Source organism: Papaver somniferum, unplaced genomic scaffold, assembly GCF_003573695.1.
Source record: "Papaver somniferum cultivar HN1 unplaced genomic scaffold, ASM357369v1 unplaced-scaffold_128, whole genome shotgun sequence".
NCBI lineage: Eukaryota > Viridiplantae > Streptophyta > Magnoliopsida > Ranunculales > Papaveraceae > Papaver > Papaver somniferum.
The window spans coordinates 12,452,661-12,470,686 of NW_020621936.1; positions in this window are offsets into that span (position 1 = coordinate 12,452,661).

Consider the following 18,026-nt stretch of genomic DNA (forward strand, 5'->3'; position numbering starts at 1 on the left):
TCGTTTTTTACCGAGATTTCATTCATGTGGGGGATTGTTGGAGAAAATGAGTTATTTAATAAATGATTTTTTGGTCTTGGTGTGGTTTGATCTCATGACCTAAGGGTCTAAGGATACTCACTCATTTTTGAGTGAATGAAATGGAACCTTTAGTCCCACATTGTGGAAAACTAAAGAGGTGCTCCACTATATTACCATGTTCTCATGGATATGTTGTAAAACAATGTGGGTGGAGCGGGTGGGGAGAAAAATACATGTTTCGACCCATGCCCATGCGCGTGTACCAAGCACCAAGTCCGTTTCTACTTGAAATTATTTTTTGCAAGTTTTTAACTTGATAAATAATTTATTTAAGAGTTTTATTTATGGAAAAATTATTTTTTTGTGTTTAATTGTTTTACAAGAAACAAAACTCGTTTTATAAGAAAAAACCTAAACCTAACTTGATTTGCAAGTTCATTTTCCTATAAATACAACTCGAAAATATCTTTTCAAAACACACAAGCAGCGACCATCTCTAGGTCTTTTCTTCATCTTCTTGCTTTTATTTTCGTGCGGCGTTTTACTTCCATCCCCGTTGCTGAGTCTAAGAGTGGGTAACTTGTATTGTGCTAATACAAGTTATATCGGGCAGTCTTATCCTGGACACATCTTCGCACGTTGGGGTTTAGCATTACTTTAGAGTATACCCGCGAACTAATGTGTTAAGGACAGCTTGTTGAACCTGTGATTCTGCCCTCATCAATTTGTTCGTGGTAGAGTTGTTTGATACGGTTCTTTATATTTATTGTTTGATACATCTGACGTTTCTTCTATTGTTGCAAGACTCCAACATAAGTTACTCTACTTCCATTATATTTCTTATATACAGTGAATGAAAAGTTGGATCCAGTGCACTATGTGATAAAATTTAACAAATGATTGAGTGCGTGGTTTTTAACTATATGTAGTTATTTGTTGGACTCTGACGGATAGCCTAATGATGAGTTTTTTTTAGTAGTTACTGTAGAGCTACTAATGGTGTCATTACTTCTACTCTACTTCTACTCAGAAGAGGTAAACTTTCAACCTCATTTACAGTTTTAGCTCACTTTCCATCCATCCAACAACTCACATCCCTTCATAATCATGGGTTCATAGATAAGTTCTAGGAATGGAAATTGATTTGTTGAAACCTGATGCCTTTGGCGTGCCTATCTCAAAGTCTATACTATCTCATCGGGGTTTGGTTGGAATCCAGTCCAAATTTGGTTTCACCAGTGCCTGGATTTTTATTTGATATTTTTATTAATTTTAGGGGTAAGCAATAGCCAAGATTGAGATATAAGTTGCCTTGGGATTACGGAGTTATTGGAGCAACTATTTTCATTCCATAAGATTCTTTATAACATGTTGCGTTGCAAACGATCTCATTTTCAAATATTATACATTGTTATATCTGTTAAAATATTCATGCTACATGATAACGTTTGATGAAGAGTCACCTAATTAATAGTACTCACTCCGTTCAATATTCTATTCGCAGCTATTAATGTTAGAATTGAGAAGGCTTCGAATTATTACTAACTGTGAGGATGGAAATTCACCAGGTGAATGTTCTGAAACTGATGCAGAATGTGTTTGGCTAAATGTGATGGTGAGGCTGAGTCCCGAAATTGAAAATGTCGTTTCTGAAGAGACATTGTCGAAACTCCTTCCTGATGTTTGAGTTTCCGAACAACACAAAATTTAAAACTTTGTTCCTACTGACGGACTATGACATGCGCCACTACAAGGATGACCTTTCTCAAGGTGTTAAATTACAAAAATAATAATAATCACAGTATCTCTTTGCATCCATGGTTCCAAACTTATATGCCAAATACAGAGCAACAAGTCGACTACATTTCTTAAGTTCTCGGAGAAAAGAATTTTTAGACCTTTTTTTATTTTTTAGATACTTAGTTGCGGGTTCCATGATGGTAGGTGTCGCACCTTCAAATGTCCCAGCAATTTCCTGCGAAAGTGTAACCCGGCAGCACAGTGGTTATGCAAACAAATCTTCGCCCACCTGCACTTCAGCCAAGTTTGCACCTATGCAAACAACCAACATCTCAGGTCAATCAGCGGAAGTCTTTACAACCTTCTTTCACTAATCTAAACTCATCAAATGTACCCCATAATACATTCAATATCTGCCATACTTTGCTAATAACAATTAGCCAACCAAGAACACTTAGAACATGACACAATCACTTCATTTTATTGCATCAAAGGGAAGAAATACAAAACTTGCCCGCTTAGGGACTTACACAGACTTGTTCACCCTTGAACCAAGCCTTAGTATTACAAAAACTCTCCTATTCACTCACATATGCAAACTCACTCTCACATATGTTCTCCTTAGCAAGCCTGCCAAATTTTTCCCTCCTTAGGACTATTTATACATCAGCTTTACTTGGCCAAACCATGCATAATCGTTACACACGCATGAGACAGCCATCTGTCTCAGGAAGCAGTTCTGTAACCACACCTAACTGGCCAGTTTTTTTCCAACAAGCGCCAATCATCCAACACATGTTTCAACCCATGCCCATGCGCGTGTACCAAGCACCAAGTCCATGTCTACTTGAAATTATTTTTTGCAAGTTTTTAACTTGATAAATAATTTATTTAAGAGTTTTATTTATGGAAAAATTCCTTTTTTGTGTTTAATTGTTTTACAAGAAACAAAACTCGTTTTATAAGAAAAAACCTAAACCTAACTTGATTTGCAAGTTCATTTTCCTATAAATACAACTCGAAATCTCTTTTCAAAACACACAAGCAGCGACCATCTCTAGGTATTTTCTTCATCTTCTTGCTTTTATTTTCGTGCGGCGTTTTACTTCCATCCCCGTTGCTGAGTTTAAGAGTGGGTAACTTGTATTGTGCTAATACAAGTTATATCGGGCAGTCTTATACTGGACACATCTTCGCACGTTGGGGTTTAGCATTACTTTAGAGTATACCCGCGAACTAATGTGTTAAGGACAGCTTGTTGAACCTGTGATTCTGCCCTCATCAATTTGTTCGTGGTAGAGTTGTTTGATACGGTTCTTTATATTTATTGTTTGATACATCTAACGTTTCTTCTATTGTTGCAAGACTCCAACATAAGTTACTCTACTTCCATTATATTTCTTATATACAGTGAATAAAAAGTTGGATCCAGTGCACTATGTGATAAAATTTAACAAATGATTGAGTGCGTGGTTTTTAATTATATGTAGTTATTTGTTGGACTCTGACGGATAGCCTAACGATGAGTTTTTTTTTAGTAGTTACTGTAGAGCTACTAATGGTGCCATTACTTCTACTCTACTTGTACTCAGAAGAGGTAAACTTTCAACCTCATTTACAGTTTTAGCTCACTTTCCATCCATCCAACAGCTCACATCCCTTCATAATCATGGGTTGATAGATAAGTTCTAGGAATGGAAATTGATTTGTTGAAACCTGATGCCTTTGGCGTGCCTATCTCAAAGTCTATACTATCTCATCGGGGTTTGGTTAGAATCCAGTCCAAATTTGGTTTCACCAGTGCCTGGATTTTTATTTGATATTTTTATTAATTTTAGGGGTAAGCAATAGCCAATATTGAGATATAAGTTGTCTTGGGATTACGGAGTTATTGGAGCAACTATTTTCATTCCATAAGATTCTTTATAACATGTTGCGTTGCAAACGATCTCATTTTCAAATATTATACATTGTTATATCTGTTAAAATATTCATGCTACATGATAACGTTTGATGAAGAGTCACCTAATTAATAGTACTCACTCCGTTTAATATTCTATTCGTAGCTATTAATATTAGAATTGAGAAGGCTTCGAATTATTACTAACTGTGAGGATGGAAATTCACCAGGTGAATGTTCTGAAACTGATGCAGAATGTGTTTGGCTTATTCATTTCTATGTAAACGTGATGGTGAGGCTGAGTCCCGAATTGAAAATGTCGTTTCTGAAGAGACATTGTCGAAACTCCTTCCTGATGTTTGAGTTTCCGAACAACACAAAATTTAAAACTTTGTTCCTACTGACGGACTATGACATGCGCCATTACAAGGATGACCTTTCTCAAGGTGTTAAATTACAAAAATAATAATAATCACAGTATCTCTTTACATCCATGGTTCCAAACTTATATGCCAAATACAGAGCAACAAGTCGACTACATTTCTTAAGTTCTCAGAGAACAGAATTTTTAGACCTTTATTCATTTTTTAGATACTTAGTTGCGGGTTCCATGATGGTAGGTGTCGCACCTTCAAATGTCCCAGCAATTTCCTGCGAAAGTGTAACCCGGCACCACAGTGGTTATGCAAACAAATCTTCGCCCACCTGCACTTCAGCCAAGTTTGCACCTATGCAAACAACCAACATCTCAGGTCAATCAGCGAAAGTCTTTACAACCTTCTTTCACTAATCTAAACTCATCAAATGTACCCAATAATACATTCAATATCTGCCATACTTTGATAATAACAATCAGCCAACCAAGAACACTTAGAACATGACACAATCACTTCATTTTATTGCATCAAAGGGAAGAAATACAAAACTTTCCCGCTTAGGGACTTACACAGACTTGTTCACCCTTGAACCAAGCCTTAGTATTACAAAAACTCTCCTATTCACTCACATATGCAAACTCACTCTCACATATGTTCTCCTTAGCAAGCCTGCCGAATTTTTCCCTCCTTAGGACTATTTATACATCAGCTTTACTTGGCCAAACCGTGCATAATCGTTACACACGCATGAGACAGCCATCTGTCTCAGGGAGCAGTTTTGTAACCACCGCTAACTATGCTAACTGGCCAGTTTTTTTCCAACAAGCGCCAATCATCCAACACATGTTTCGACCCATGCCCATGCGCGTGTACCAAGCACCAAGTCCGTGTCTACTTGAAATTATTTTTTGCAAGTTTTTAACTTGATAAATAATTTATTTAAGAGTTTTATTTATGTAAAAATTCCTTTTTTGTGTTTAATTATTTTACAAGAAACAAAACTCGTTTTATAAGAAAAAACCTAAACCTAACTTGATTTGCAAGTTAATTTTCCTATAAATACAACTCGAAATCTCTTTTCAAAACACACAAGCAGCGACCATCTCTAGGTCTTTTCTTCATCTTCTTGCTTTTATTTTCGTGCGGCGTTTTACTTCCATCCCTGTTGCTGAGTTTAAGAGCGGGTAACTTGTATTGTGCTAATACAAGTTATATCGGGCAGTCTTATCCTGGACACATCTTCGCACGTTGGGGTTTAGCATTACTTTAGAGTATACCCGCGAACTAATGTGTTAAGGACAGCTTGTTGAACCTGTGATTCTTCCCTCATCAATTTGTTCGTGGTAGAGTTGTTTGATACGGTTCTTTATATTTATTGTTTGATACATCTGACGTTTCTTCTATTGTTGCAAGACTCCAACATAAGTTACTCTACTTCCATTATATTTCTTATATACAGTGAATGAAATGTTGGATCCAGTGCACTATGTGATAAAATTTAACAAATGATTGAGTGTGTGGTTTTTAACTATATGTAGTTATTTGTTGGACTCCGACGGATAGCCTAACGATGAGTTTTTTTTTAGTAGTTATTGTAGAGCTACTAATGGTGCCATTACTTCTACTCTACTTCTACTCAGAAGAGGTAAACTTTCAACCTCATTTACAGTTTTAGCTCACTTTCCATCCATCCAACAGCTCACATCCCTTCATAATCATGGGTTGATAGATAAGTTCTAGGCATGGAAATTGATTTGTTGAAACCTGATGCCTTTGGCGTGCCTATCTCAAAGTCTATACTATCTCATCGGGGTTTGGTTGGAATCCAGTCCAAATTTGGTTTCACCAGTGCCTGGATTTTTATTTGATATTTTTATTAATTTTAGGGGTAAGCAATATCCAAGATTGAGATATAAGTTGTCTTGGGATTACGGAGTTATTGGAGCAACTATTTTCATTCCATAAGATTCTTTATAACATGTTGCGTTGCAAATGATCTCATTTTCAAATATTATACAATGTTATAATGAAGAGTCACCTAATTAATAATACTCACTCCGTTCAATATTCTATTCGCAGCTATTAATATTAGAATTGAGAAGGCTTCGAATTATTACTAACTGTGAGGATGGAAATTCACCAGGTGAATGTTCTGAAACTGATGCAGAATGTGTTTGCTTATTCATTTCTATGTAAATGTGATGGTGAGGCTGAGTCCCGAAATTGAAAATGTCGTTTCTGAATAGACATTGTCGAAACTCCTTCCTGATGTTTGAGTTTCCGAACAACACAAAATTTAAAAATTTGTTCCTACTGACGGACTATGACATGCGCCACTACAAGGATGACCTTTCTCAAGGTGTTAAATTACAAAAATAATAATAATCAAAGTATCTCTTTGCATCCATGGTTCCAAACTTATATGCCAAATACAGAACAACAAGTCGACTACATTTCTTAAGTTCTCAGAGAACATAATTTTTAGACCTTTATTCATTTTTTAGATACTTAGTTGCGGGTTCCATGATGGTAGGTGTCGCACCTTCAAATGTCCCAGCAATTTCCTGCGAAAGTGTAACCCGGCACCACAGTGGTTATGCAAACAAATCTTCGCCCACCTGCACTTCAGCCAAGTTTGCACCTATGCAAACAACCAACATCTCAGGTCAATCAGCGGAAGTCTTTACAACCTTCTTTCACTAATCTAAACTCATCAGATGTACCCCATAATACATTCAATCTCTGCCATACTTTGCCAATAACAATCAGCCAACCAAGAACACTTAGAACATGACACAATCACTTCATTTTATTGCATCAAAGGGAAGAAATACAAAACTTTCCCGCTTAGGGACTTACACAGACTTGTTCACCCTTGAACCAAGCCTTAGTCTTACAAAAACTCTCCTATTCACTCACATATGAAAACTCACTCTCATATATGTTCTCCTTAGCAAGCCTGCCGAATTTTTCTCTCCTTAGGACTATTTATACATCAGCTTTACTTGGCCAAACCGTGCATAATCGTTACACACGCATGAGACAACCATCTGTCTCAGGGAGCAGTTCTGTAACCACCGCTAACTATGCTAACTGGCCAGTTTTTTTCCAACAAGCGCCAATCATCCAACACATGTTATCTAGCAGTTAGAACTATTCTCCCACGTTTATAACCTCCTTTATAACCGCTCCTCTTCATCACACATCATTGGCATCCTTGCAAAGCTCGTAACTGACTTGCAACCGTCACTTGAGCCATATTGCACGCTAGTTGCAACATGCTGAATTCTGTCTTGCACCAACGTTCAGCCCTCTTGGCCCTGCATTCTTATCATTATAAACTCATGCACGTACACTCCTTAAACTTCCAACATCGAGGCCAGCTCCATTAGCTCACTCTAGTTGCTCATGCGTCATATCTGCTTCACTACGCCAACTTTCATGACTATAGTAATGCCACTCTTGCATTACCAACTTGTTTGCACTTTTCCAAGCTTTGGCCCTGCCTGGAACTCATGCATAGACTAATCCTTAGTCTATTCCACTTGCTTGCATCGTCCTTGAGTTTGGGCTAACTCAATTCCATGGACATGCCAACATGCTAACTCGCACGTTGCATGTTGCATCTTGCAACTTTGGCCTACTCTTTCCTTTGCCTTGATGAATCTTCATTGTGTCGGTCAATAGCTTCATTCCTTATCCAAATGTCTTTACATTGAAGTACCGCACTTGCACTTCATTGGCCCTACGAGGTTATGCCATTCTTGGCACTTGACAGTCTATACAATATACTGCTAATATGGCTTCGCATCGCGCCATTACGGCTGAGTACTGACTTGGCCTGCAAGTCTGTGATGCACAATCATTTTGCGTCACTTGCATTATCGTAATAGACCTCCCCACCTAATCCGTTCAACGTCCTCGTTGAACGCAACCAAGTATACTCATCATACTTGTGCCTCGGCCTTATATACTTCTGAGCCACTCAGAATTCAGCAAACTTGTTTCGCCCTCCTTTTTTCCAAACCTTTTATGCCTAGTACCAAATGCCACCACTTAGCTTACTGCTTTTCCATTGATCTCATATACATGAGCTACTTCTCGGCGTCATGCATTACGCTTACGCGGCTACTCAAATCATGCATCAATACCCAAATGCAACTTGGAAATTCATCCTTCCAACTCCCTGAATTAAGCTTGAATTTCACTTGAATCATTTGCGTCTAAGTGTACGCACATAATGATTTTTCTCAGCCTGATCACCATAATCATTGCCATCGCTTCCCGACTTTGCCACTTGCATCTCACTCAACGTGACAAGGACTTATAAACGACTTGGCTTCATTTTCATTTTCAATCAGTTTTGTCGACTACTTCGCCGTTGAACTGTTGTCCTCCACGATCCTCATTAAGCACGTCACAAAGTAATCAGGGTTCTCTTTGCATTAGATACCCGCATTCCATACTTCATGCATCGCCAAACTTCTGATTATGCAAAACATCATTCAAGAACTCATTTCTCTGAATGTGGCCACCAAGTATAAACTCTATACTTATGCCATCTTGCATACCCGTACTAAAATGGTGAGTTTTCTTTGCTTAACTTCCATGCAACAAAACTATTGAGTTGCACAGCCCATTTAAAACTGTGACTAACTATCTCTTGGGCATATCATTAGCTATCCCTTTAGTTGTCCATGCGCTATGCCTTCAAAGCCAATATGTCTCCAAATACTTCTTTTAACTGCATTGCTAATTTCCTGGAAAGTGTGTGTGTCTTTCTCTAAGGCCATGAGTTCTACGCAACTCATGTTTGTTGATAAAATGATCTCTAACTTGTTGTGTTGCTTGCACTATCGCCGCCCATCTTCTATCGTGCCATTTTGCAATCTTCCAAACAACAACATCACTTATACATCAACTAGGACCCCTGTCCTATGCTTTGCTTATTAGCTTTCAACTTGTCTTGTCATTGCATACGTTAGGCTAAGTATGCTACTTGCAGCATCTCCCCGTGAACTTGCTTTACATCGTAAATAAAGAGGCAAGACTTTATAAACGAAAACACCTTCATTCATTACTGCTCTTACATGACAATACCATGTACCATTACATGATTGATCCACTTGATCACTTTTGGAAAGCTAAAACTTCATTAACAAAGCAAATTGCTTACACCAAAGCAAAGTATATACAAACTTGAGGACTCAAATAAAAGTTTGTACAACCAAATTCTACACACAGAGTTTGCAACACCCAACAACTCAAGCTACACAAAACAAGGCCAAAAACACTCTTGTTTTGGCATCAAAGTACTGCCAAAGGAGACAACAACACTTACTTGTTTTTAGCTTAGTTTCTTTTGTCGAAGTGAGTGAAAATCTCTCTACGAGGTCTCTTACTTGAACCTTCACTTCGTCCTTCACGAGTCTTGCTGGAATGATCCCCATAATCATCCCCAACTGATGCCTTGAGTTGCGCATTGAGTGGACAACTTCTAGCGAAATGCAAACCTTTGCAAATGAAACATCCCCTATACTTCCGGGCTGAAGGGAGTAGTTCCTCTTCCTTAGGTTCATGCTTACGCTTACTGCCAACAAATTTTTCCTTCCCTTTAGCTTTTCCTTAGCAGCTTTGCACATCTTCAGTCGTTGTGCTATTGGCAAGCTCTCTTACCGTCTGCATAGCCATCTGGATACTCTGCACTTTGCGCTTCTTAAGTTCAGTAATCACACTTGAACTTGCGCCAGCCAGAAATTGGAACATCTGATCTTCTTCACTCATACCACGTGTCTCTTGCACCAATACAAAGAAGTTTTCAGCATAGGCCTGTGGTGTACCCGTCATTTGTAGCCTACGTAAACTTTCTCTTGCATACCAAGCACCATTGCTCGTGCAGAACTGACATCTCAGTCCATCTTTCATGTCGTTCCAAGACATAGGATTGGCATAACCAACAGCTACATCTTCTTGCAGCATAGTTCTCCACCAAACCTTTGCATCACCACCAAGGTAATTGCTTGCGAGAGTTAATTTTTGTCCTTCCCCAGTTCCATTCGCTTCAAAGTATGCCTCAACGTCATACAAGAAATTCTCAATTTCTCTAGCATTTCTGGAACCTGCGTAAACTCTTGGCTCGGAGACTCGATTTGAGCTTTCTCCATGCATGTTTGCCCCTACAAACATGCCGTTACTGATTAACCCGCGAATGCTTGCCACTTCCTTTGACATTTGCTTCGCATGGCTTGTTAGTATGGTCTTTATGTCACTGAATTGCACCTTCAATTCAGTCACTTCAGCATTGGTTTCGCAATTCAATAAGGTTGCATCAGACACCTTGTCCTCGACTGCACCTACCCTTTCGTCAAATTCTTTAAAGCAATCTGATGTTCTTCCTTCAAGTATGTATAGCCTTCCTTTATCTTCAGAAACAAGAGGGATGTCAATGCCATCTGCACTGAAATCAATGGTTATATCACCAAGATCACCATATTCTTCAAGCTGATCGAACGCACACGGTAGTTCTTCTTCGATCATCATGCCATTAAAACTCATTTCTAATGCAATACTCTGAAAATAACCCGCCACTTACTTGCTCACAGGAAAATAGTTTAAGAGAGAAAGAGTTGCTAGTGTATTATCAAACAAATACACTTGAACTGTGTACCAAACACAGCTCTGATACCCGAACTGTCACACCTTCAAATGCCCCAGCAATTTTCTGCGAAAGTGTAACCCGGCAGCACAGTGGTTATGCAAACAAATCTTCACCCACCTGCACTTCAGCCTTAAAAGTTTGCACCTATGCAAACAACCAACATCTCAGGTCAATCAGCGGAAGTCTTTACAGCCTTCTTTCACTTCTCTAAACTCATCAAATGCACCCCATAATACATTCAATCTCTGCCATACTTTGCTAACAACAATCAGCCAACCAAGAACACTTAGAACATGACACAATCACTACATTTTATTACATCAAAGGGAAAAAATATAAAACTTGCCCGCTTAGGGATTTACACAGACTTGTTCACCCTTGAACCAAGCCTTAGTCTTACAAAAACTCTCATATTCACTCACATATGCAAACTCACTCTCACATATGTTCTCCTTAGCAAGCCTGCTGAATTTTCCCCTCCTTAGGACTATTTATACAACAACTTTACTTGGCAAAACCGTGCATAACCGTTACACATGCATGAAACAGCCAATCATCCAACACCTGTTCTCTAGCATTTAGAACTATTCTCCCACATTTATAAACTCCTTTATAACCGCTCCTCTTCATCACGCATCATTGGCATGCTTGCAAAGCTCGTAACTGACTTGCAACCGTCACTTGAGCCATATTGCACGCTAGTTGCAGCATGCTGGATTCTGTCTTGCACCAACGTTCAGCCCTCTTGGACCTGCATGCTTATCATTCTAAACTCATGTACGGACATTCCTTAAGCTTCCAACATCGAGGCCAGCTCCATTAGCTCACTCTAGTTGCTCATGCGTCATATCTACTTCATTACGCCAACTTGCATGACAATAGTAATGCCACTCTTGCATTACCAACTTGTTTGCACTTGTCCAAGCTTTGGCCCTGCCTGGAACTCATGCATAGACTAATCCTTAGTCTATTCCACTTGCTTGCATCGTCCTTGAGTTTGGGCTAACTCAATTCCATGGACATGCCAACATGCTAACTCGCATGTTGCATGTTGCATCTTGCAACTTTGGCCTACTCTTGCCTTTGCCTTGATGAAGCTTCATTGTGTCGGTCAATAGCTTCATTCCTTACCCAAATGTCTTTGCAATGAAGTGTTTCACTTGCACTTCATTGGCCCTACGAGGTTATGCCATTCTTGGCACTTGACAGTTTATACAGTATACTGCTATTATGGCTTGCGTTGCACTATTATGACTTCGCATCGCGCCATTGCGGATGAGTACTGATTTGGCCTGCAACTCTGTGATGCACAATCATTATGTGTCACTTGCAGTACCGTAATAGTGGGATATTAGTATCTACATCGGTCGCTACAGCGGCAGAACCAGAAAGTTAGTGTGGGAGGGGATTATTGGCTTCAAACATTTGTAGACTACTGGCTTAGGCCTATAGTTTAGACCTATATTATTACCTCAATCAAAAATAATGAAAAGTATGAAATAGGTAGAGAAACAAAATGATTTTTTTGCTTTTGTGGGTGGCCTAAGCCAGGTCAAGCCTTCCGCCCCTGCGTCGCTATTACTGAATGGATGCTTAACTCCTTTTTCCATTATGTATCGTACTCATGTATCGTACGCATTGGATTCTCAATTTTTCTCAATTTTACAGGTTTCTCATTGGGTGACTTGGATCATCTAACTTGCAATTTTTCAGGCTCCTACTAAAGGAAGCTGCTCGGTCAGGAACTCATGAAAATGAATCAAGTTTTATTCTTCTCTGGATTAATAAGGAGAAAGTCAAGAGGGTTATGTGGGAAAATATTTGGTGCATAAATGCAAGAACCATGGAAAAAATAAAAATAAAAGCATTATGTACTGTATAGGGGTAATGCTCTGACTGTAGAACCAAGGTCTAATACAAGAGGATGTTACGATCACAATTTTAGTTCTCATTTAGGGGCGACCCCAGAAAAATTAGGGGCGACTCGTAAGATAAAAACGGGTCATCTAAACGTAAAATGAAGCTATTCCTTATCTCCCGCTTTATTTTCCCACTTTATTTAATGTTTTTTTGCCAAAGCATCAGCTGCTACGTTTTGATTTATGTATCTGTAAAAGTTTGAGATGCAAAATCAAAAAAAATTGATCGTTACTGTTGAGACCTTGCATAATCTTTTCTAACATTTTCATGTTGCACCTCCGTGATTATTCATTTTACCAATTACTTTTGCATCTAATTATGCAGACTGCGAAGGCGCTACCGAGATATAGTTGTGACCATCTTGCCTGCCTTCGGTGTAGCAAGATAGTAGTGGGTGATGACAGTACCCATTGCAGGGTTTATCAACCCGGTGACCAGCTGTATTTGATCTCCTTGAAGTAGAAGATAACAAAACTTCTGTTTTTTTTTATCGCTAACGTGAGATCCAGCATCATGCCTCCGAGCTGTTGAGCGGATTAAAAGGTAGTAGAGCATCTTACCAAATGTTCAACTATAATAATATAATTGTTGCTGATGAAACCGAACAATGTTTCATAACTTAACACTCTGATCTTTTCCAAGTTGATGGGCAACTTGCATGGTAGCTGGTGCTCGCGCATCCTGCAACAACAGCTGGAATTCCAAATAAATATGAATTCCTTTAATATGAAGCTGAAGGTTCCAAACAACTTTATAATGGACATGTTTGATGGTTGTCTTTTTGGATTTTTTTTTTTGTTGGTAATGGTGCCTTAGTTCGCTTGGCTATCTTATATGTATTTTTCATGCAAGGCATAGTTGTTGGCTCCATTACTCGCAATTGCTACCTGTATTCATCAGGTAGGAAAACTTCTATTGAAACTTCTCTCTCCAAATGGAATTCCAGTTGCCAAAAATGGATCGTATCTGTGCTTTTAAGTTTCTATAAATGCAAGAATCATATGTTTATCTGATGCAAGAAATAATTCATCTTCTTCTTTCTATGAGATTGGTTCTTTCAACTTACTTTAGCTTCGATGAGGTTAATTTACAAGACCTAATTTTTTTAGGGATATTTTAATTTTGGGTCCTAGAAAAATGACCAGTGTAGCGTTTGAATCCCAGAAAGTTTCAAATTAGAGTTTGGGTCATAGGACAAAAAATTGACCATCTTGACCGTCACAAAATCCAGTTAAATTTTAAAATGACCGTCTGTTATCCACGTTTATTGCTAACTTTAGGTTTATTGCTAACTGTAGGTTTATTGCTAACTTTGCCACTGAACCGTCTGTTATCCACGTCAGTGACGTTACGATCATTTGGGCATCTAGGGTTTTTGGCTGAACAAAGATTTGGGAATCATTCTATGTTGATATCACAGGCAGGTAAGTGGATGTTTTGAGTTGATTATCGTTTAGGTTAAAGATTTTTATTGCACTTTCTCTGTTAGTACTCTTCGTCTTCATCCCCATCATCATCACCTAATTTACCCGATGGATACTCAAGACCCAACAAACCCCAACGCCATAGATTTCATCACTAATTCGTTATCTTTGAGCATGCACTTATTTATTTAACTCGCTCTCTTATCTTTTTGTTTTATCCTCTTCCTTTTCCTGATGATGCCATCGCCTCCCTGACTTTTCTTATTCTAATTGGTTTGAACAAACAATTGTCGTTGCACTAAAAATTGACTTTAGATTTGATTACAGCCAAGACATGGTGAAAAGATTTGTCATGAATTTAATTGGGATTTTGGATTTAATTGGTTTCAATTTCTTCTTCTATTATTTAAATTTTCATTTTTACAGGCGGAGGTGGTGGTGGTGAAGGCGAAGGAGCAGGGTATAAATGTAGATATGTTTTTGGGTTGCACGTTTGATTCACACGTTGACTGCAACAGACGGTGTTAACTAAATAAAAATTACTTTTTATTTTTTTTAAATTAAAATTATTTTGGTAACTGTCAACACGGTCAATGACGGCCCTGGGACCCAAACACTAATTTGAAACTTTCTATGACCCAAACGCTACACTGTTCACTTTTCTAGGACCCGAAGTCAAAATATTCCATTTTTTTATTATCTATGTTTACATTTATCGGTGACTCCTTACCAGTGTAGATTCCTAAAGTTTCATAAACAATTCTTGCATGTGTAATAGGTAAATGCAGGGCGTACTTCGATGAAGAGGTTTCAACGGGACAGATTGTGTTTGCCAATCTAGATAGTTAAGTCAAGTATATGCTTAGGCGCGCTGTTTCAGAAATGGTTAGACATTAGGTAATGAAATGTTTTGGATTTTTTGTGTGTGATGACTGAGTCTCGACTTCTCATTTTTCTGAAATTGTGTATTTGCAAAATCAGAAATAATAACGCGATTTTCTAACTTGGCAACTAAATATTGCACTTAGATGAGTTGATTGTACTATTTCCCACTGATAAATTGTTGTTAGTGGGACATTTTCTGTCGTGTAACCCTGGTTAGGTTGAGGGGTCTGTTCTCCATCACCAGGCGTGTGGTGATTCAAAAGGTGTTGCCGCTCTCTCAAGCTTTGTTTCGAGAAACGAAAATGTAAAATTGTAAAATCATTCTTCTTAAATCATGACCCACGATATCTTTTAACTCACTAAGTAGAAAACTCCTGGTGAATATATGGGAACAGGTTAACTTATCAAGCTCCGATAATTTCCAAATATCCTTAAAAATATCTTCTTAATTACCATATTTTGATTAAACAAGATCTTAATCATACAAAGAGTTTTTTTCTTCTAATGCTTGTATATTAGCTAGCAAATCTTCATCCAGTTTCTATAAATACGGTAAAATCTAATTAAAATAGGAACCACGAAACTAATTATTGCAATATTTATCTAATTCTAGAAGTCCCATATTTGTTTCTTAACATATAGGTTCTTTATTTATCTACTGATTTTTTTGTTATATTTTGGGATACAAGTCTAACCGTTACAAATTATCATTAAATCAAATTTTTAACTTCTGCTACAAGGCTAAGAATATTTATGTCAAAAAAATTATTTCTAATACGTTTTACAACACAATGACGTACCCCGGCCAGAGGCCAGGTGATACTTAGAAACTTGCATGGTGTTCGTTTGGGAGATAAACAAGAAAAAAGAACTATCATGAAAGTCGAATTAGAGATTGCAGCACAACCCTGGGTTGTCATGTGGTTAAAATGTCAGCATTGTGAACAATATGATATTTGAATTAAATTAGGAGTCATAGTCACAACGTTATTTTTTTCCTTAGGATATTTTAATGATCAAACTGTTTCGGATGAGTATTTAGATTCTAACAATGGGATTTGTGGTTACCGTATTGCTTCAAATGATATTGTTGCGGCAGTCAAAAAGAGTCAAATTAACAATCGTGACAATTGTGATTTGCTTGACAAAGGCTATGGATTTGTTATTTTGAGGAGAACTCCTAAATTGATATACGATTTTGGGCAAGGTAGCGTGCTTCAAAAAGAAAAAAAATTGTCCCTTAGGCCTTATCTTGGGTCATAATTACGATCATTTCATGGATGCATGTAGTGCTAGGTCTTCCGTTATCTTTCGAGGGCAAGTGATTTTGCTTGGATTGATGGGTGGAAAAGGAACCTGTTATATACTTATATACAACTTTAGCGTTATGGTTTTGAATGATATTTCATATGAGCAAAATACTACTTGCTTTTGAGAAAGTTGATAATACAAATCAACTTTATTAGAAATGCTTAAGAAACGCATAAGAATCCATAAAACTGGAATCCAACTGTTTGTTGGTTGTTTCAGTTTAGAATCTCCAGATGTAAAGAGATCGGTTTGTGGTCAACCAAGCAGCACTCTTCTCCTGCCAGTCTCGCTGATGATTCTTTTGTTCGGATTTTTACGCTCATGATTTCGTATGATTTTATTTATTTTTTCATGTTTTTCTGACGCACGCAGCTAACATATTAGCTAATTTTGCAGGGTCCATGACTAGCAGATTTTTATAATATCATGGTGAACTTGCACAATTGCAGTTACTTCCATTTTCAGACTGTTCAGCCAAAAAATCCAATGCATGCCATGTAATTTCTTTCTTAACCAAAATGTTATGTTTTATAAGGTTAGAGTTTTCTTACATTTACACAATTTTTTGCAGCTATGTGGTGGATTTGGACATAACAAATTACAAGCCGAATACCGTGACTTCACTTATATATACCTACATAACATGCAAAGTTACCTAATCTACAACGATCGATGAAAATGACTATTATGTACTTATTACCTATATAATATGCGGAGTTACCTAATCTACAACTTCGATTGATGATTTGTCCACAATATACTTTGGAAGTATTCGTATTCTTGCCCTAAAAGAAAATATTTACCACGCATTTGATTTGGGTTATTGATTAGTGGTTAATTTTGAGGTTATCTTCCTATCTTGAAGGGCTAGCAGTTTAGTTTTTCTTCCATGAAAATGGGAAAAATATGTTGATGTACATGATGTGAAACCTCTATAGAGTGGACAAAGCATTGAATTTACAATGTATGCTTTGGTAACTAAGCATACACGTACACATATGGTGCTTTCTATCCTAAGCATCTTGGATTTGTTGTTTCTGCACTTAAAGCGTGCCTTCCCCATGACCTTTCACTTTTTACTCTTCACTTTGTCTTCTAATAGAAATTAATGACATATTTATTTCAACCTTTAAACATAGGCGGTTTGCCAACAACTGAACTGCAATTTTGTGTCTCTTTGGCAATTCATTATTATAAGCTCCCAGAAATTCAATCCAGGGTTCGACAACATAACACGTATGTTTCCTCAAAATCCTTATAGTCGTTAATGTGCAAACCCTCAACGATTTCGATCATTTAAGTTAACATTATCTCTTGCTTCTTCGAAACTCTGTTGCCAAGAATTCAGGCAGATGGAACCAACTCTTGATATGATAGGGAGCATAAATCCTTACATGTGAAACTGTTTTTTTCATGACGTTACATGAACTGCGTAATTATAGCGTTGTAATTCTGTCTTTCTTACACAAAAAAAGTATGAAATTGATGTTAAGGCGACTTTCATAGACCTATATCATATTCTTTGTATGAAGGAAAAGAGTAGTCTTTATATGTTTAAACGTGTTTGCTATAATAAATAGTTGTGCTTGGACACAAAAATACTAGCATACAATTTGGGTTAGATGATACATTTTACTCCATAGTTCCCCCTTCTTAAATCAAATTTTTTGAGAATGTGAGCATGTAAGACTATACTTATGTATAATTTATTGTTTGGACCAATTGTGGGTGGTCTTCTCCCTCAGTGAAAATCTTGATTTCTTCACCTTGCTTGCACTGCATATATTTAG